Raw genomic sequence first — 23,049 nt, forward strand, 5'->3', positions numbered from 1 at the left:
CCCAGTGCCCCCGCTGTCTGTGCACCAGCCTCCTCCTGCATCATGCTCCTGCATCAGTGGGGGACTTGCCGACTAGGAGCCCTGGCATGCCGCTGCCTACTGCCCGGATGGATTGCTGCCAGGTACCAGGGGAGGGGAGCAGGGTACCAGGGCGGGGGGGGGGAGCGAGGGTACCAGGGGACACATAGTATATTACTGGTGAATTACCATTTTTGGACCTTTCAAAACGGTTTTAATGTGAATGGTAAAAAAACGGTAATTAACCAGTAATATACCGTTTACAACATACAGTGGGAAAGGGGTTTCAGGCTAGACACGAAAAGTCATGCGCCCGGCTAATATGTTGCGGCGCCCCCTTACAGTTACTTTGTGTCCGGGCAGCGGAGCGGCGCCCGGGCGTGCTGGAGCAGTCAGTGAGGCGGCCGCTGGGGGAGCATTACATGTTTTCCCGGCTCCCCCAGCGGCACTACGCAAATTGCGTACAGGGGAGGACTGTCATGGCGGCCAGGAGCAGAGTGCTGGAGGCACCGGGGACATCGTTGACGGGTAAGTATGATGCACCACACACACACACACACACACACACACACACATATACCCCCTATCCATGTCATACCCATATTATCCACGTGGGCGTGGATTTAATTTTATAAAGTGTGGCGACCAAAAAAGAAGATAGCAGCGCTAAAAACAATTAATGAGGGAATTGGATGATCTTTACAATAATATTGATTTAAAATAAACATGTATTTAAGAAACAATATAACAACACACAGAAGCTTTTGTTTTAAAAAAGGGGTTGATACACAACACTCTAAAATAAATGTGTTAAAATGCCCTTATGCCATACTATAACAACAATAGTAGAGGAGAGTCTGTATTTAAACTGGAAGTATAGTTACTGCTCCTTATTGGGTAGATAAATTGGTGGTCTGTATTGTCCTTAAGTCCAAGTGGTCGGCCCCAGATGGCACAAATTACCGAAATCCACTGGAATAGATTTTGTGGACGGTTTGGTAAGTACCACAAGTATCCTGATGGTTACCGTTTCTTTGGAAGGAGTGGTCGTCCAGAGCGTCGTTAAGGTACCCCAATGTTGCAATGTGGGGGTAAATTGAGGTGTAATCCTCTGCTGGGCTGGTTCAGACTTCAATACAAGATTCTTTAAAAATGGCAAGATGGGCAACAGCACTTCTGACGCGTTTTGCTGCGTCTAGCAGCTTTCTCAAAGTTACCTTTGAGAAACCTTTTTTGCTCTATTATATATACACACACACAGGAGTAACTACCCTGTTTTCAGCAGCTGCTGAGAGACTACCCCTGCCAAGCGCCCCCTTGAGACCCCCCCTATATTCTAGGTGGGCTCACAAGTGGTTTTCAAAGTGTGGCGAGCGCATGCTTGAAGCGTGGTGAGCCCAGCGAGGGGACGTATATCCACGTCCGCTCGCCACGCTTCAGGCTTGGTGGCTCGCTACACTTTATAAAATTAACTCCACACCCAAGTGGATAATGGGGGTATGACGTGGATAGTGGGTATATGATCCATTATGTATTCGCACAGCTCCAGATACGTAAATTACGTACTTTACTTATCCTGGATATCCTGGTTGAGAAAGCCGCCCTGTGTGCGGCGAAATGCGTTCCAAAAGGACATTTGAAAGGACACCCCCGCTACCGCTTCACCCGCTATCTTCAGAGCCGGCTTCACGACATCCTCCAGTTGCAGACTTACACCCATCATTACAGAGGCAGTGGCAGAGCACAGTGTGAGCCATACAACCTGGGAGGTCTGCACTAAAGGAGGCGGCTGCTGTCGGGACAACACAAACGGCTGAGTCCCTGCACAAGCCCAGGACAGCCAAGTGGTACAAGGGGTGAGCGAGCGCTGCGGCGCACTTTTGTCAATTGACTGACTTTCAATTTGAATCTACTGCCGTGCGGCAAGAACTTTGTGGAGGCAGGACGGACACTGTCTATTTCATCAACTAGACAGAAGTCCTTGCCCCCAACTGCACGGGCACATGTACACCAAAATAGAGTGTCTTATTGCCAAAACTTAATGCGCATAACAGCCTTCATCTAAATCCATATGGTCTTTTTCTTTGGACGATTCTAGTCCCTAACAAGAACTTTATTGGGACCCACTTGGTAGCTATATCCCCAATAAGAAAAGGATTAATATATATGGTCGTGTTTACATCCCAGTGGTATTAATTTTGTTGCACCAATTAATGTGCTTTTAATAACTGTACTGTTTGTATTTGTATTGTTTGTTTTAATAAATTGTCATTCATCTTGTATACCTTTGAGCGCCCCACATATTTCCTTTTTTTCTTGTAGTTTTAGAGGTTGGCAATCCTCTTATGTGGTGGCTGCAGGGTAGCAAGTTACACCACTTAGCCTCCAGCACCCAAGACTTACTTTCTGGTATTCTTTGTCATTAACGACAGCATTGATGCGGGATCACGGCAGAACGGGCCCGACTGCAGAAGCTGTAGGGCCCGTTCTACCGATAACGGCCGTGGATTGTCGCAATCCCGGCCGCAAATCAACAATCCACGGCCACGCCACCTTTGCGCCGAGCGGCAGGCGGGACATTGAATCCCGTCTGTCGCTATGTGGTCGATCTGATCGCAAACAGGCCAGGATCACGGCTGTCGGCGGGAATCGACAGCCATGATCCAGGATTGCCTACCCCCCCCCCTTAGTCTGATACCTTGACAGTGAATATCTAATGAGGGGCTCTTCGCCCCCCCCACTCCCGTGACATCATTTGTAAGAAAAAAAAAATTAAATATATATTCAAGTGCTGCAAGCACATGAATCCAAATAGCATGCCCCTTCGCATAATAAAATTAGTGATTTTTTGAAACAAACAAAAAAAAAAAAAACCTTTATTTTAAAACACATTCCAGTTCACCTTGAAAAGATGTTGAATGCAAAACGGTGAATCATGGTGAAAGCAGTTCTCCATCCTAGCATTAAATACACTCTCAGAGAATCCCAGTGAAAACCCCATTGAAATACACCAACGAATTGCAGCGAGCATGAAACGGAGAAGTGGCCAGCATTCACTGTTTGCTTTTCGGCAAACAGTGAACACTGAATAGGGGGAATCAGATTTTCAGTGAAAAAGATTCACCGCTGAGTGAAAACAGCCCGATTCGCTGGAAAAAAAAGGTGAATCGGGAGCATTGAATACTGCCCTTAGTGTTGTTATTCATAGTCACTGCAAACAGCTAGGATAAATATTTTTCTGGCACTTCTCCTTAGTATCATGACCAGAGGTTAAATAACTTTAGGTGGTGCAGTGTCTGTATAGGGCGCGTTGTACAGCTTCAGCTGCTGAAGATCAGTGTCTCAGGTTATGGTTTGCAAATATGGACATGTATGCCAGAATCCTTTTATTAGTCAATGCATACAACTGAGGTGTATAAAACTAAAATTAATATGAAAACACCTATAAACCATGGTATGAGGCATGCAGAGATCTGTATAGGCAGGTACTGTAACATACATTGCCTTCTCTTCTCTGCATATACAGCCGTAAAATAAATTACATTTCTCTTCTTATTTTTACTTACCAGACATACCCAATGATTTAACACATTTTTCTTAAGGTGCATGTCAGGGCAGACACCTTAATTTCCCTATGGCAAAAAATAGGCTACACCCAGAAAGCAAGATGTATCCAGTACTACACATAAAACTCAAAAGGATTATAATATTGTTATTAGATACCAACTGAATAATGGAAACTTGGAGGGGGACACAGACTCTACAGAAACCAATCAGCTTCTGCCTATCATTTATCTAATAAAAGCTTTAAAATGACTGTTAAAAGCGAATTAAACTATGAGTGCAAATTCTCCAGCTTCTCTCTCAAAGTATTGTTACATTTCCACCATAGTCATTCTGTGTATATACCATTCATGCAAAGCACTGTATATGGCTATCTATGGGCCTGATTCAGACCTGATCGCTAATCAGTGAATTCGCAATTTGTACAGAACGACTGTGTGTGTACATAAGCTGCATGCGCCGACACAATTAGCATCAAAATTCCTGACCACTATGTAGTCGAAGTTTGCTTGCAGTATTTGCAGTTTGCCAGTGTTTGGGGTGGAAACCTGACATTTTCCAGGGTTGCCCATGTGTTTTTGAGGGATTGTAATGTCAGCGTTGACCACCCAGTCTCAATACTGGAAGCCTCAGACCAACTCACATTTGCACAGAAGGCAAAAACCATTAGACGTTCTCAGAATTGCAACATGATTTGTGAGTGGATAGCAATTCCCTTGCAATTTAGTAAGGGGCATATTTTCATTCTGTCCGGGCAGCGGATTTCTCCTCACAGTCTACAGAGTAATAACCAGGTCTGAATCAGGCCCTATGGGTGGTCATATGAGAACAAGGAATTGGCTGGGCAATTCAACATCTTTAGAATTCTAATGCAGCAGAAGGCATGTGTAGGATACAGCCTATTACAGGTTGAGTCTCCCGTATCCGGAGATCTCTTATACAAAATACAGTATTCCAAGGGCTGTGTTTTTTTTTTTCAGATTTTTTATTACACTCCTCCCTTTTTTGCATACTTAACAAGTCCCCCGATGTCCACAGCGGCCTTCAGGACCTTCTTCAGCAACTTCAGCGGTCCCAGGAGTGCATTGTGCGGGCAAACTTATGCAATGCACCTCTGGGACCGCTGAAGAAGATCCTGAAGGCTGCCCTGGGACCATCTGGGGAACTAGGTATGTATGTATGTATGTATGTATGTATGTATGTATGTATGTATGTATGTATGTATATATATATGTATGTAAAAAAATAATAATAATAATAATAATAATAATACCCAAAAACTGTTAAGATCCATTATACGAAATGCTTGTGGTCCCGAGCATTTCGGATAAGGTATACTCAACCTGTATTATGAGCAGCAGTTGCTATTCCCATTGGTTCTAGTTGAAGCTTACTCTGTGTGGCTGTCTGATCCGGACACCCATGTCCAGGAAGTCTGCATCACACGTCACCATTTTGAAGAACTGTTCTGGGTGCAGCCCCTAATCTGCCCCCCAAAAAATTGACAGGAGACTGAACAACACTGCATAACTGGTCTTGCGCCTGTGCAGACTCCCAAGCATCAGATATTTATGCAAACCATTAGGTTTGCATACAAAAGCATCATTATATTTTACCTGCAGCAGTCGTCACATACAGGGACATGCATAAAGGGGTGTACACACCGAGCGATATGATTGCTGGCAATATATTACTCAGCAATCAGATTACTTTTTCATCAGCGATGAAAAGGAGACACTGCTGGGGAAAGCCGAAGGGGGACACCGCCTGGGTCGGTGCGGGCGCCGCTCAACTGCACCGGGGAGAGGAAGCTGCTGGTCGCAGGAGCGACCATTACTGGCTACACACGGAAGCGTGCACCCGGTGATTTATCACCAAAAGCACTACAAATCACGGGCAATATGGTCCCTCAGCGACCAGATTGCCACCAATATGTGCTGAAATGGCCCCAGTGTGTGCACAGCTTTAGAGCTATATACACTGGCACACCAGCTTTTTCTGGCGATTCCCTCCGCAGCGCTGACACTGCGAAGGGGGTTAGAGAATACAGAAATGCGGTAAAAACCCCGATAACAGGGTTTTTACCGCATTTCTGTGATAGAGAATCTCGCCCATGATGTGATGACGACTGCAGTGGAAGAACTTGTAGATTGTGGGCCCAGGTGCAAAAATATTATTTGGGTTCCTTCCTCCACCCCAAGTCAAGTTCACAATATGCAACACAGCAGTGGGTGACAGGGAGAGGCAGAGGGCCCCTTGGTCCTCAGGGGCCCTGGTGCACTGCTCCTGCTGCACAAATGGTAGTTCTGTCTCTGGACAACCCTAATTATGCTTTTACTACACAGAGGGGTAGATGTTTGATCTGGCGTTATGGGGGAAAAGTGGTATCAGTGCATGTTATGTGCACGGATACCGATTCGCCCCATGTATGAATCAGCCACCATTCGCTATGTGCCCCTGTCCATATTGGCGCTGCTATCTAAATGATAGCAGGATTATGCAGAGCAAAAGTATGAACTATTTGCAGTGCTGACCGTTCCAACCCCTGTCGCTATCAACTTTGACAGCTGCAGGTGGCGAATCCCTACCCCCCACAGATGGGACAGCGCTGTACACATTTTTTTCTGAATAGGGAGTAGAATAAAGCATAAAAAACACAAAACTAGTTGTAGAGAGACTGCTTTTACCTTATTCACAGAGACTGTCTATCATGAGTAGTAATATTTGTTGTGGGAGGGGAGGGGGCAGCTACATTTAAACACTTAACATTATCACATGACACATGAAGCACAACCGTTGCAAAGTGTACAGAGGCCCTGCCTTGGAGGCAAAGGCTCTCATTTATAGAACAAGGACTTTCTCTGAATGTAACCCTGATGGCTTTATTTATGAGACACAGAGTCCATGTTTTCTATAAACACGCTGCAAGGTTAGAGACAGCTGTCCCTTTCATCTCTGAAGGCAACCAGCATAAATTGTTTTATAGGTTCTTTAGAGAAAATACTTCATACACAGCTATATAGCCAATGTTAAACATGCATATATGCAGACTACATCAAATAAATAAAATAAGAGGACGTTTTTGAAGTATTTGGGTTCCAACAATGACAAGGCTAAAGAAGGGAATGGATGTAAACAGAAGCAGTTTTCTGCATAATGGAAAGATCTCATTGGATTGAAGACATTCTAATGAGAAACTAGTGTTTTTCATGATTTTTTTCGGGTTATCCAGTTTGGTCCCCCCACCCAAAAAAACACTTATCCTAAAAACATATAGGGTCAGTAAAACCTGTGTGTCTTCACCAGCCGCAGTGATAATGGGGCTGCTTCCATGGATTCTGTTTCGCCTGCCTGGGTGAAGCAATTTATTGTGGTAAATTCAATTGATTTCCATGAGGACCATCATTTCATGCGAGATAAGCCTGTATCAGCCACACTGAGCAGCTTCTCCTGTGCTAAGTACATAGCATGATGCAGCCACATGGCACCAGCCCCTTCAGGATAAAAAAAAGAGACTTTGGCCCTTATTCTGAATCGGACGGTACGGCCCGCGTGCAGCCGTACCGCCGATGTTTTTAGTCTGCACATGCGCAGAGGTCAATCTGCGCATGTGCAGCCCCATTCGCCGCAGACGTATTTCGTCCGCCGCAAAGGGGGCGTATAGGGGCGTGAGGGGCTTCATACCCTTATTTCCCTATGTATACGCCCCGCGTTTCATGGGCGTTCCCATGCAAACGCGGGGCGTATGCATGCTAATCAGGGTATGACGCCACTGATGGGGGCGGAAAGCTGACGTCGCCGGATGTCAGCTCTCAGCCCCCATACAAGCTATCACACGGACGATTGTCCGTGTGGTCTCAGCTTGCGGGAGCTGCTGTGGCGTGCGGCCCTGCCTTCGATGGTCGACGACCATCGAATGCAGGGGGCAGCTCCCACCATGGTGGAGGCGTACGCCCCACCATTTTTATGCGGATCGCCAGCCGTCCGTGTACGGACGGCCGTGGCGATCCGTCTCGTGGGCGGGGATTGGTTTGTGCGGCCGGAGCACCGTGTGCGGCTCCGGCCGCACCAACCAGAATAAGGGCCTTTGTCTGCTGCTGTATCCATGTGTTGTGTCTTGACAAAGGCCCCTGTGGAGGGCCAAAACGTCGACTTATAAATGATGTCCTGATGAATTGAAGAATAAACCTTGTTTGCTTTTGCACAATCTCAGTGCTGGTGAGTCAGTAGCACACACAGGGGGGGTTTCTGAGTACCCAGAAACCCCCCTAGGAAACTAAGCACCCTAGCCTGAAAGTTGAGGGTCTCCTCTTTCCAAGGGTACAAGAATTTTAAAAAATCGGCCCTTGGGAACCGGAGATATCTGACTTCAAACAGTGGTCCCCATCCAAGCCTACTAATTGCTCTTCCCAGTCAGATATTTCAGGTTCTGTCTTATTTAGAGTTTTTCTGAGGATATATCCCAAAAGCTGGGACTCTCTCATTTGATGAACAATAGTAGCTTGTCTCTACTGTTCCCAGAACCAAACATATCAGCCTTCCAGCAGCTGGTTACTGCTCCAGCTCCACACACCTGGTATGTAGTTTTATATGCTCGGCGGATTGCTCTGCCTCCTGAATTCTAATCCCCTAGTCCCCAATACCATTTGGTAGGTGGGATTCTCTAGTTTTTAATTCCATTAAAATCTAAGAAATCTATTTCCGGGAACTGGAGATATCTGCAGTCAAGCAAGCTGTCTGGAAGTTATGTATCAGGGCCCCTTCATTCAGCCCAATGCCCCCTTCTGCCACCGCATCTCCCACCATCTGTGCAGTAAAGGGGTAATTAGTGGAAATTACTGATCCAGGCCCTACAAGCTGAGCAGTTTATATAATACCCCCTACCACCCGCAGGACATCAATGCTTACCCCACCCCTACCGCTGGAGGATCGGTAGGGGCCCCAATACATTGCTATGCCCAGGGGTCTACACTGCTGTTGACGTCCATGAATGAATGAATGAATGAATGAATATATATATAAATAAGTCACAGAGGTCTGGCACTCCTATAGAACGACAGTATAGCTGCAGCCGGTGCCCTCACAGTAATCATACATACAGAGGCTGGAGGTGCGGCACTCGTAGCTTCGTTATCAGCGAATCAATAAACACACCGTGACACGGTAGCTTGGTGATCAACGTTTCAAATAACTTGTATTTTTCATCCTGATCAAAAATACAAGTTATTTGAAACGTTGATCACCAAGCTACCGTGTCACGGTGTGTTTATTGATTCGCTGATAACGAAGCTACGAGTGCCGCACCTCCAGCCTCTGTGTGTGTGTATGTATGTATGTATGTATGTATATATATATGTATGTATATATATATATATATATATATATATAATTTTTTGTTACTATTATTATTATTATTATTATTATTATTATTATTATTATTATTATTATTATACATTTGATCTATCTATAATACTTTATCTGACCCAGCATATACTGGGTCACCTAAGTGTCTATCTCCGTGCTTTGCTCCGCCCCTCTGGAAACCTCCCCCCCCCGAACTTACCTTATCCGCGGACCCACCATTTTCAGGAGGACAAACCGTCATCATCCCACGTCGGATTCGGATCTCTATAAAAGATCCGGCTCCGGCGCCAGCTTCATTCGGCAAGTGGAAGTCAGACAGCACGGATGGGGGACAAAAAAAAACAAAACACTGTGGGGGGGGGGGGGGTATACTAAAGGAGCGGCAACTAATAGGGGACTGCATACATTAATTGGGGCTGCTCAAGGGGGACAACTGTAAAAGTCGGGAATCTAAATGTACATTTACTAAGGGGGAACTCATGGTGCAGGAACTTTTGTTTGTCTAAAGGGGAACTACTAAGTGGAAAACTATTCAGGTTACAGCTACTAAGGGGGCATTACTAAGGCCTACTGCTAAAGGGGGCTCTATGAGAAACACAAAAAAAAAAAAAAAAAGTGGTTTTTTTCTCCCCTTAACCTGCAAGGGGTGTTAACTGTGCCATATCAGTCCAGCTGTGCTGCCCAGTGTCCCGTATCAGTTCAGGGGTGCCCGCATGTGTGCTGTATAATTCCAGGGGTGCCTGCATGTGTGCCGTATAATACCAGGGGTGCCCAGTGTCCCGTATCAGACCAGGGGTGCCAGCATGTGTCCTGTATCAGACCAGAGGAGCTGGCCTTTTTTTTTTTTTTTTTTATGGAAAAAGGGAGGCGGCGGTACGCGTCGTCCGACCTTTTTATACCCCCACTATCCACGTCGGCTTGTAGTTTTCTATAGTGTGGCGAGTGCAGCGAGCCACCGAGCCCAAAGCCTGGTGAGCGCAGCGAGCCCCGCATTACTTCACAGTTATTACGCCTGCGCTCGCCACGCTTCGGGCTCGGTGGCTCGCCACACTATATAAAATCAACTCCACGCCGACGTGGATAGTGGGGGTATGAAAAAGTCGGAGGATGCGTACCGCCGCCGCTCGCCACGCTTCGGGTTGCCATTCATCGTGGGGTGGCGTTAACAGTGGGGGGGGGGGGGGCATTTGTCATGTCAAATACCCATAAGGGTGGGTATACAATGAAAAATCTTGTCCACTGGCCCATTGAACATTGTTCCCTATGTGAAATCGCGTCCATCGCATCGCATCCCTTAACTTAAGGCAAGCGAGCGACGCAATTTTTTAATTGTTGGGGAAAAGGCTAAAAATAGCCCTGAAATCGTGATATACATCACTCAGGCGATAGTAATGTGCAGGGCCGAGCATCACAATCGCTATGGCCCCTAAACACAGAGCAATGTAGGGTAATTTCCACCCCTGGCATCGAGACAGGGTGCTCCATCATCATGCAGCCAGAGGAGGACACATGCCCACTGCACGTGCACCCAGGACAGAGGGAAGCGGACAGCCCCCGACACGACAGCCCCTCCCGTCCTGGGACAGGCATAATAACTCCAATGCGACACCAAACTTTGTGGCGGACGGTTATGGTGGCGTATAGTGCAGCATTACTGTGAATTGGAATGCAAGTGCTTAAGACATTAAAGCAAGGATAAATACTTACTATTGGTGCGCATCACAGGGAGAGCTTTCTGGGGTGTCGCGGGCACATCACTGTCTTGGATGGTTTCTGCACTGGTGCCGGTTTTGCTGTCACCTGCACGGTTAACGGAGGAGTTTAAATCGGTGTAATCTGTGACTAGTATCGGTGATGTTGGCCCAGATTGGGTACTGCTCATGGACTGATTGTCTTCATCAACCACTGATGAGAGAGTGGCCGAGCTGGAGGATGACAGGCTGATGGGGTCACTCAGCGCAGTGTTGCCAAAACATGCTGTGCACAGCCCGTAAAAGATCCAAGCTTGCCTTGCAGCCCCGCTCTTATTCCGATTGAGGTCATGTATGCGGTTGAATTGTTTCTTCAGCCCCTTCAGCTTGTTCACCACTTGCTGCGGACGAAGCCCTGCGATGCCAGGACCTTGGCAATGTTGTGGTATATCTGGGCATCCTTCACAGTGCCTGTAATCTGGCGCCGGATCTCCTCTTCCCCTCTGATGCTTAATAGCTCCCTTACCTCTTCATTTGTCCAAGACATGGCAGCCACACTTGCAGGGGTTAAAACGCACTTTCCGCAACAGCACATGCATTCACAGTCTCCCTGCACGCCGTTTGCTGCCTCTGGGTGTGTCTGTGAACATCCAGCACAACAGGAAGTTGCCCTGCTAGCAAATCAGCATTAGCTGACATCAGCAGAGGCAACACGGGAAGCAGGGACATGTCCCCGCACCTTTCACACCAGCCAGTAGTCCGGGAAGGACCCGGGAGTAACCCTGCTACCTCGAAGGGTTGGATTGCCGGCAAATTAGCCCGGGATCCTTTCACACCAGCGCTAGTACCGGGTTGTTCCCGGACTCAACCCGGGAATTTAGGCTGGTGTGAGAGGGGTAGGACTGTCCTTCCCCCCTCCATGCACGCTGGCTCTCCCCCCCGAGCCAGAAGGCTATTGGAACAATGTTTTGTTGACAGATCAGACCAAAATAGAGCTTTTTGGTATAAATGAGAACAGTTATATTTGTAGAAAAGGAGAACATGACTCCAGTATAAAACAATTTAAAAAAAACACAGCGGCGGTGGAAGTATCCTGGTTTGGGCATGCTTTTCTGCATCTGGCCCAGGACAACTTTCATCATTGATGGGACAATGAATTCTAAAGGTAATGGTCAGGACATCCGTCCATGAGCTGCATCTCAATAGAATATGGGTCCTGCAGCAAGACAGCGACCCACAGCACACATCAAAATTTAGAATGGTTAAAGAAAAAATTGTCTTGGCAATTGGAAAACTTAAAAAATTTTGACCTCAATCAAATAAAAATGTGGAAGGACCTGAATTGAGTAGTTCATGGGAAGAAAGGTGGGCTAAAAGGCCTCTAAAAAGTATGTCAACACTGTGCAATTTTGTCTGACAGTTAACTGTATAGTTTAATCATATATGAAGTTAGTCAAAATCTTCGCGTTTCCCCTGCTTGCAATAGCGATGCGCGGCCCCGTGAGGTCAGTATCACATGGATAAATAGACTGTACAGCAATGGCAATTTTGAAAATCTGAAGTGAAGTGAAGATAGTCTAGTCTAGATTGGATGGTTCTGGGCTCTCAGGAGTTCAAGGGAAATAGCATATTCAAAATCGTACATAGCCTCCCCCAAAAAAACAAAAAAAATTAGAACATTCTGAAGTGTTCTTAAAACTTGTATGTTCCACTGTGAGATCAATACACACACTCCTTTCATAAAAGTACAGTATTCCAAATATAAAATTGATGATGCAAGATGGCGCCGAGGAAGGCTGCCATGGATACTTGCAGCGCAAGCAGACCTTTTGTTATCCCCTGTCTCCCCCTTCCTACGATACACTGCCCCCCAGAAAAGAAGCCAGTTATCCAGCATAGCAGGGAAGATCTCCGGAAATGGAGCCCCCCGCCAGAGCTTACCCCCGGAGCTGATGGCAGTGGTAAGCTCCTGACGGAACACACAGCAAGCAGCCATTGCAGCACTCTCAGCCCTAGCAGTCTTGTGCAGGGCAGTCCTGGAGTGGTGCCCGATGGCAGGGGAAAGGAAGCAGCTGCTCCAGCTCCGGAGGTCGGATCCCCCTCAGTGGCACAACTGCAGACCCGACTCAGCTCAGGCTCCTGCCGGTCGTGTCACCACCTGCGACCTGGCCCCCAGTCAGTCGAGTCCCAGGCTCTCCAACAAGCTGGCCCCCCACTCTGGACACGCGGTGGGGATAGATGGTCCTCCCCGGGCAGCGCTGCAGCAACCTCCGATGATGAGGGAAAGGAGCAGCAGAGCACCCCGTAGCCACTCCGTCCTCTGTGTCTTCCGCCGCTGCCCCCCCCCCCCCCGCACGCAACCCCAGAAAAGGCATCTGACCTCCGTCAGCAGCTGTCTGAAGACTGCAGGGCAGGAAGGTAAGGAGACCTCTGCCCATAACATACATAATGGCTACCCCAACCTCATCCCAGGCCAAGCCAAGTCTCCCAGCCATGATGTCCCACCAAGCATGCTGGCCCACCTCCCACCCCAAACAGGCACTCCCCCAACTCCAAAGGAGCCAGGGACCGGTACTGGCAGCGCCAGCGGGAGGCCAAAAAGATGGGCTTCTGAGGGCCGGGCAGAAGACAGGGCAGGGCAAGCACCCTGGACAAAAAGGCCACGGCTGTGCTCCAATATAGGTGCTGCCCCCAGTAGCCCCCTGCAGCTCTGAGCTTCTCCCAGCTGTTCACTGTCCCTTCCGGGCTATGGGCTCTTTAGGGCGGATCTCGACAAGGTGCTTTCAGGCAAAACCAAGGTCGGAGGTATCTGCTTCTACATAAACGAAGGGTGGTGTACTGATGTAAGAACCCTAGGAAAATCCTGCAGCCCCCAACTGGAGACCCTATTCATCAAATGCAACCCCTTCTACTCCCCCAGGGAATTTGCCTCAACCATCCTGGTGGGGGTATACATCGCCCCCCAAACAAATGCAAAGAAGGCCCAACAACAACTAGCCACCCTGATTGCAGACACCGAACTCGCCCACCCAGACTCTCTGCTTATAGTGCTAGGCGACTTCAACAGCGCCAACCTGGGTCAGGAGCTACCTAAATTCAAGCAGCAGGTCAAATGTTCCACCAGAGAAGGATGCACTCTAGATCACTGCTATGCCACCTTAAAGACGGCATACAGGGCCATTCCACGTGGCCCTGGGTCTTTCGGATCACTGCATCATCCACCTTCTTCCAACATACACTCAGAGGCTAATGTCTACAAAGCCGGAAGTCCGATCTGTCAAATCCTGGACAAGCGAGACAAAACAATCGCTCCAGGCCTGCTTCGACTGCACGGACTGGAGGGTATTCGAAGCCTCTGCCGCTAACCTAGATGAGCTAGCTTACGTAGTGACAGCCTATGTCAGCTTCTGCGAGAATCTGTGTGTACCAACAAAAATTGTCCGATCCTTCAGCAACAACAAGCCATGGTTTGGCAGTCACCTAAGGAATCTCCGCCGCATCAAAGAGGAGGCCTACAGAAGCAGGAACACGTACAAAAAGGCCAGGAACTCCCTGAATTGAGAAATCAAACTCGCAAAAAAGAAATACGCCAACAAGCTGACGAACAACCTCTCGGCAAACGACCCTGCAGCAGTCTGGAAAAGCTTGCAAGCCATCACCAGCTACAAGAAAGCCCCAAGGCCGGCTTCTATGCACCAGGAACTGGTGAACGAACTAAACACGTTCTACTGCAGATTCGACAGGAGTGCCCCGAACACCAGCCCTCCCCCTGGCGGAAGCAGAACTGCTCTGCCACCACCACCCCCTGGAACACTCTCCCAGGCACTCCAGGTGGACCAAAAAGAGGTAGAAGCCTTGTTTAAAAGGGTCAAACCAGGAAAGGCCCTGATGTAGTGTCCCCATCTACCCTTAAGACCTGTACAGCGCAGCTCACCCCCATCTTTGACACAATCTTCAATGCCTCACTGGAAACATGCATGGTCCCGGCCTGCTTTAAACGGTCAATCATTGTTCCGGTGCCCAAGAAGTCACCTGCGAAAGACCTAAAGGACTACAGGCCAATTGCTGTGACATCAGTGGCCATGAAAGTACTCAAAAGACTGGTACTGAGGCACCTGAGAGAAGTGACCCTCTACAATTTGCCTACCGTGCAAACAGAAGCGTTGAGGACGCAGTAAATCAAGGGCTATACTACATCCTGCAACACCTAGATCGCCCTGGCACCTACGCGAGAGTCCTTTTCATCGACTTCAGCTCGGCGTTTAAACACAATCTCCCCCTGTATCCTGCAGCCCATGCTTCTGGATCGCGAACTTCCTAACAGCTAGGGAACAGGTGGTGAAAGCCGGAGCCTTCACGTCCACCTCACTCACTATCAGCACTGGTGCGCCCCAGGGATGTGTCCTCTCCCCCTGCTCTTCTACCTCTACAATGACTGCTCCTCGGCTGTACAGCCAGTAAAAATCATTAAATTTGCAAACGACACCACAGTCATTGGCCTAATTGAGAAAGGAGATGAGACTGCATACAGAAGGTAAATGGAGAGGCTAATCAAATGGTGCGCCACAAACAATGTCGTCCTGAACCCCACCAAGACAGTGAAAATGGTGGTAGACTTCAGAAGGAAACCGAACATCGTGGCCCCACTAGTCATCTCCAACAGCGCGGTACCACAGGTCGAGACCTGCAAATTCCTGGGGACAAAAATATCCCGCAACCTCAAATGGGGCCCCAACATAAACACTATCGTCAAGAAGGCCCAGCAGCGTCTATTCTTCCTGAGAAAACTCAGGAAATTCGACATCCCACAAGAGCTAATGCGTATCTTCTACACGGCAATCGTGGAATCCGTCCTATGCTCCTCAATTACAATTTGGTATGGAGGAGCACATGAGTCCGACAAACGCAGACTGCAAAGGGTGGTGTGGACAGCCGAGAAGATCATTGGGGCTGGAGTCCTATCTTTCTCTTAAATGAAAAGAATCTTTGGAGGTTTAGCAGTCACTTCAATTTAGGAAAAGTGGCTTGTAAAAACTAAAACTAATGAAAATGTATTGAAAACCCTCCCCTATATATAAACTGAAAATGAGGGAACAAGTCTATTTCACAGAATGACAATTGTATGCCAATGTGAAACAAGTTGCTTACGCTGGTTTTATGCAAACAGTAATATAACTGGTAGACTATTCATTTAGCTCTGATAAGCTGGATGAAAAAATGGCCTTTGGTTTCCAGGTGACGTCTATTGCAGTATTGACTGAATTATACCCCATTCACACCAGCCTAAATTCCTGGGTTGGGCCCTGAGACAACCCGCAACTAGCGCACTCGTGTGAGGTTCCCAGGCCAAAATTCTGGGAAAATTTCCTGGGGATTTCAACCCTGCTATGTAGCAGGGTTGTTCCTGAGTTCAACCCAGGATCCTGGCTGGTGTGAAAGGGGTAGGTGTATTCACCAAGGTTGCTGGTCCTCGGTGCGTGCTGTCAGAAGGGGATCCACAGAGACGGTGGGCGCAGATGACAGGACAGGCGGCGTATGTAGATGACGCAGCTCTCCAGCACCCTCACTGCAGTGAGCTGCGTCATCTGCGCTCGCCGTCTGACCTGTCATCAGCACCAACCACCTGTGTGGATGCCCAGCCTGCACCAAGGACCAGCAACCCAGGGTGAGTACTCTCCACCTCCGCCGCCTGCCCACCTCCTTCCTACACCATAAAATGCAGGGACTTTTCTGGTGTGAAAGGGGCCAACCCGAGAATGCCCCAGCATGATCCCTGGGCCATATTCCTAGGTGGGTATCTGCATTTTCTGGTGTGAAAGGGGTATTAGTAATGGGGCAGAGGGGAATCAAGGAGATTTGTGTTGCTTTCAGGGGCAGCGGGAGAGTAGGTAAGTATGACATCGATACGGTCAACCTAAAGAACCTGCTGTAATCTATTACTTTTCATATTGGACTCTTTTTGGGGTTATTTACTTTTATATTAGGTTTCAAAAACAACACATTTCCAGTGTGCTGGGTACACATCATTTAGTGTGTACTCAGCATTACACAAGAACCGCACAGCTAAACCTCCATGTGGTAAATTGTCTAGCATCAGCTCTCATAAAGGTGTTGATCTACTGAACACTTTGACAAGCCCTTCAAACAGCAGTCACCGTAATTTTTACATTCACTGAAAGGAACAATGATGCACTGAAGTCCAAATTAACCTTTCAATAGCTTTTAAGATAGTATTATAATCACATACTGTAAAATACTTCTTCAATACTATCTGGAAGAGATACAACAATGGGGTGTAGTATTCTAGATTGACATAGAAAAGGTAAACAGTATATAGGTCGATAGGCACAAAGTCGACAGACAAAAAGATCCACATGAGGGTTTTTTTGGTGTCAATTTGTAGATTTCAGCACATGGACCGCAAATTAATGTATCGCTTCCCTTAACATGCTTCGGACAAGGTGCCTCATTCCCAACTGGAGACCACATAAAAGTACGGATGGTGTAATGCAGGGCTCGACAAAACCCGGGCGCCAGGTCACCATGGCGACCAGATTCTGCCTCCTGGCGACCAGATTTGCCAGGAAGCAGATCGCGCCGGGCAGAGCCAGTGGTGGCTTTCGTTAATGCTGGGCAAGCCACCCAGCTCCGGCTGTATCAGATCTGGTGGTCCTCCATGCAGCTATTTTGAAATTCGAGGCTGCCGCTGCTCGCAAGCCGATCGGAGCAGTTCGGCAGCGAATCAGGAGCAGCTAGAGTGATAGCTCCTTATTGGCTGCTCGAGAGTTTCCACTTCCCTCAGGTTTTGAAAATTGAAATAGCGCCCCGCGGACCTGATCTGATACAGCGCGGCCTGTGTCCCCTGTCATCTCTGCAGCCTTTTTCCATACAGTGGCGCAGCAGCTACTAGTTACCATGCGGTCAGGAGAGCGGTACATTGGAGCCGCACACAAACGATCCTGAGCTGTACGTGACCTCTGAACTAGCCTTGGGGCGGGACCTGCCTGTGTCCGGATTTCAATGCTCAGTGGATGCTGCCAAGCTGTGGGTCAGGGGCGGGCACTGCTCACCTTCCTCTGCCGTGTCCTGACTGGGGATGCACTTCTGCCACTCAGACTTTCAGGCCAGCCAAGCCGTGCTGCTGCTGGGTGAATAGTGGAGCGGAGGGGTTAGGATGCTGCTGCTGGCCGGTGAACTAGGGAGATTGGGGGGGGGGGGGGGGGGGGGGATTAGGATGCTGCAGCTGGGTGAATGAGGGAGAGGGAGGGTTAGGATGCTGCTGCTTGGTAATTGAGGGAGCGGGGGGGGGGGGGCTAGGATACTGCTGATGGGTGAAGGTGCACAGTTAGGACGCTGCGGCTTGGTTAGGGGGGTACAGTTAGGAGGCTGCTGCTGGGTTGGGGGACGACGCCGCAAGAGGCTGCTGCTGGATGCATCCCTGATGTTTGGTGTAACATGTAATGAGCATTACAGCGAGTGGTGTATGTAATGGGCATTATGGCATGTGGTATAATATGTAATCGGTGTGTGAAACTTGTAATAGGCATTACAGTTTAAATTTTTTTTGTGCGCATTGGCCCTATTTTAAGTTTGTCTGGCTCCTAAACTTTCATCCTGGCTACTAGATTTAAAACAAATTTGTCAAGCCATGGTGTAATAGTTAGCATTACTGCCTCACAGCACTGAGGTCATGGGTACAATTCCCACCATGGCCCTAACTGTGCCGAGTTTGTATATTCTCATCGTACTTGCGTTTCCTCCCACAATCCAAAAATCTACTGGTAGGCTAATTGGCTCCCAACAAAATTAACCCTAGAATGTGTGTGTGTGTGTGTGTGTGTGTGTTAGGGAATATAGATTGTAAGCTCCACTGGTGCAGGGACTGATGTGAATGTTCAAATATACTCTGTAAAAGCGCTGAGGATTATATATGTGCTATATAAGAAACTTGCACCAACTTGCTATCAATTTTGACTCAAAAAAGATAGTCCAAATTGCACCGTGTGTACAGTTTTACTTAAACCACTGTGATGGCCCCAAAGTTTTCTGCCACCAATACTTATTTCAGTGTCCTCTCTTGATGCAGCTTTGGATATGTACTCTATTTGTCCTCTATTGCATTCAACTAAGTCACTGTTTTGCTTATTCATTTACTCTGGAATTTAGCACTGCGGATCCCTTGTGGCGCCATAAAAATAAAGCATAATAAAAAATAATAATCTGTACAGGTCAATGTGGAAGTTCACCTCTCGTCTAAAGGTGCCCACACACTAGAACGATTTTTGTTCCGATTGGCTGATTTTCGATAAATCGGCCGATATTTACCGATAATCGGTCGAAAATCGGCCGATGCTCGCTCCCGTGGATCTTTTGATAAATCTTCTGATCTTACGTGCTGCACAAAAGATCAGAAGATTTAACAAAAAGATCCATAGGAACGCACACGGGATCTTAAGAAAAATCTTTGGTAAAGATGTGCGCTTGCCTGAAATCTTTTGTCCAGATCGGACAAAAGATTTGAAGGCTAATTTATGCGCACATCTTATGATCGCAGATCTTTCTAGTGTGTGGGCACCTTAAAACTTGGCCACAGATGTATGTGCATGTATTGAATGATCCAGCCTTGAACTAGTTACTTATTATATATTCTAATTACCAAGAAACCTGCTATCTATATATATTTTATACTAGTCATTGTTTTTCTATTTACATTATAAACAATAGAGCTTGAGTAATCAGCAATTAATCAAACTAGCAAGAGCTCTTCTATTGTGTTGACTTTCAGGCACATAAGTAAAACAAAAATAATAATAAACTTACAATTACATCACAACACTTTAGCTAGCAAAGATAAATATTCATTTTGTTTCTATTTACAGTCATGTACACATCCATAGGGCTAATTCACACATTCCGGTTTTGACCGGAAGGCAAAAGGCCGGACACACTTTGTCCGGCTTTTTGCCTGACAGTTGTTTCTTTCACATGCACCGGCTCCGTGAGCCGGTGCTGTGTAAATTTGTAGGTGGAAACTTAAGTGACATCAGTTTGATGGTGGTGGAGGGCTAAAACCACACACCAAATGACCGTGTTTGTGAAAGGCCCCCATCGATTCAGCACACACTGACCTGTGAGGACGGGACGGCCACGGCACGGCAGCTGGACATTGCAGAGGTAAGATCCGGCGGCCCCGCTGTGACCGTCCTGTGTGAATGGACACACAGCTGTCCATTACACACTGCACGGCTTTTAAGCTGTGCAGGATTTCGCCGTCCGGCAGGAGCCAGACATGTGAAACAGCCCATAGAGTGTACTTACAGCTACAATTTAAGCAATAAAAATACAGCTAAACATAAGAAGCGAGATTTACTTAGCCTTGAAAAACGATGACATTTACATACAAGTCTAATGTTTGGGGAACTGCACGTATACAGGTCCTGTACTGTGCATTTACAGAACATGTCCTGCATGGTTACTCGCAGTCTACACTTAGCCACAACCTGATTCACGGGCTGCAACATTTGGAGGTTGGAGCAAATGCAGTGACCTGGACTGTTCTACAAAATCGGGACGTGTCAAACCCAGTTTTGCTACTGTAAGCTGAAGGTCAGAATTGCTGGACACACTTCCTGGAACCATCTGACTAGTTCAAATGGCCAGTCTGTGTAAGCTTTGGTCACAATAATGATCCGATGCTGTGCCTTCAGACACATCACAGATGCAAGCAGCATACTTAGAATGCACTTTAGTTGTAGGATATTGCAGAGCAGCTTTCCTGCAGCTGTGTCATACACTACAAATCTGAATTAGGACCTGGATTTGTGACAGGGAAAGTGCAACATGTGGATCAGAACGCAAAAGGACAAACCACAACAGAAATACAGCTATACAAAAAGGTGTTCTCTAGAAATGGTTCCTAGGTTGATACAGCTTCATAAAAGGATAGTGTTCAAGCTTAAAAAAATAAAAATAAAAAAAACGTATGTCAGACACAAATTAAGACATTTTCAAGTTGGGTACATATGTAAATGATAGTGGAAAGATAAAATTTGCATTGTTACACACACACACACACACACACTACACAAATCACAATCATTACATGTGTCATGTAATAGCCGCATCATTGGTTGAATCTTCCCACTGGGTGTGCAGAATATCCATTTGTAAAATGAAATTAATGGATTGGGTGTACACACCTACAAATGTATCAGTCCAATCTGTCTGGTAAGAACTAAAATATGGTAATGTATGGAAATATACCACAATCTACCATTTGCTCCCTAATGCTGGAAAATGGACCGAATTTAAAATTCGGAAAATGTGTTAACTCAAACAAATTGACCTTATTTGTCTGAATGGCTATGGTCTGTTTTCGAGCATTTGTGAACCAATGGTAAATTGTCATCTGCTGCCATAAATTCCTGTGATAGATGTGGCTGGCTCTGCCGCCAAAAGCAGTGACTCATGCCATTCCCAGCACTGCCAGGGTGGTAAGTGGCAATATAAACTGAGCTGATGCCTGAGCCTGTTACAGTGCACTTCTATATTAGCCTAGGGTAGCTGGAACCCTTAAGATCCATACACACGGGGCGATTTTGCCCAGCATGTATGCAGAATGATGATGGGGAAAAATTGCTGGGTTGAAAATAGCTTTCCAATACCAAAAGATGAGTAGCAGGGCCGTCGATGATGTGGGAGCACGCATCACTGCCCCGTTCACACTGGGCGGCTTTTGAGCTGAAAGAAACACAAAAAACTAAAAAACTGAGCTGCTTTCAACTCAAAGTCGCAGTATGTATAGGCCTTTAATCAAACCTTGGCCACCTCAATAATTGCTTCAGTGTCCTGTCCGCTTATGCAACTCTCTTTATTTACCATGTATTTGTCCTACATTGCCTTGTACTGTATTTCATTATTTTCCGGTTTTCCTCATTTTTGTATTGTTAGGTGCTTCTGAACACTTGTGGCACCATATAAATGATGAGAATAACCTATAAAAAGCAATTATGCTCGCATCATAAATCCAGGTACTTCATTCTAAATTCTAGAAAATTGAATGGATTAGTAAGTGGAGCTATATGAAGCAATAAAAAGAATGGAGAAGTGGGCAAGTGAAGAAGTTATCCATAGAAACCAATCAGCTTCGAAGTAACATTTATCATGTGCATACAAGAAACAAGTGTCAGGTGATTGGTTGCCAAAGCCAACTTCTTCACTCTTAAGGTCGATACACACTGGGCAGTTATGCCCAGCATGTATGGACAGCGATGACCGCTGTCATTGCTGGGGGGAAAGACACTCAGTGCATACACACTGAGCGGCTTTCCCCTTAACCGGCACTTCAGCAGGGGCAGACTACTGCCATATCACAAAGCCGCTCATCTTTTGGTAATACAAGCAGATGAACGGCTTTCTCTGCAATGATGCGGGAGCACGCATCACCATACACACTGGGCGGCTTGGTGTTTTGAGCGCTTTCTGCTGTGTGTATAGGTCTTAGCAGCACTTCATACAGAACATATTTTCCTAAAAAGTTATATACAGGAGATCTACTGTATACAGTATAACAAATCATATGCAATAATATGCACAATATCTATAGAGTATGGGATAAGCTTTTAAAATGGGTCAAAGTTAAGCTAGAAGATTTTGTGCATGTCGCTTTAACCTCCTTTAATTGTCCTAATCAGGACGAGGATATTTAATTAAACCATACTGGCACAATATATATCGGTACTTGTTTAGTTTCACGGCGGCAGGTGCAATATCGCATGCAATTTCATCCGAGTTTGTACCTGTTCATAACCCCACTATCCACTATGCATGGAGTTGATTTTATATAGTGTGGGGAGCGCAGCGAGCCTGAAGCGTGGCGAGCCCCGCGGATTACTTTACATGTATTCCGCGGCCCCTTGCGGGGCTCGCTGCGCTCGCCACTGGATACATGTAAAGTAATCGGCATCCCCTCGCCACACTTTGGGCTCGATGGCTCGCCACACTATATAAAATCATCTCCATGCGTAATGGATAGTGGGGTTATGAACAGGTACAAAATCGAATGAAATCGCATATATCTGCCGCCGTGAAACTAAACTAAACAGACACACACATATATATATTTGCTGAAAGGTAAAAAGGGTTTTTTTTTTTGTTTTGTTTTTATAATTTATAAAAAAAAAAAAAATTATAATTGAGAAAATTCGTTCCCCAGCTAGTAGTGTGGAGTCTATATATTCTCCCCAGGTGTGCGTGCATTTCCTCCAGGTGTTCCACATTCCAAAAACATACTTTGGTGAAATGCACAGACAAAATAAAAAACATCAAACAACCCTAATGTGTATGTGTTCATGTGTAAAAGGTAAAAACAACAAGACTGTAAAGATCCACCCAAACAGGGACTGATGAGAGT

General features: G+C 46.7%; 1 protein-coding gene across 4 annotated transcripts in view; it reads right to left on the reverse strand.

Moving 5' to 3' along the window:
• Nucleotides 1-23,049, reverse strand: part of SPTBN2 (spectrin beta, non-erythrocytic 2) — a 268,184-nt gene that overhangs the window by 120,119 nt on the left and 125,016 nt on the right. The window lies entirely within an intron of this gene.

This window comes from Crinia signifera, chromosome 11 (genome assembly GCF_055691185.1).
Source record: "Crinia signifera chromosome 11, ASM5569118v1, whole genome shotgun sequence".
In the NCBI taxonomy this organism is placed as follows: Eukaryota; Metazoa; Chordata; class Amphibia; order Anura; family Myobatrachidae; genus Crinia; species Crinia signifera.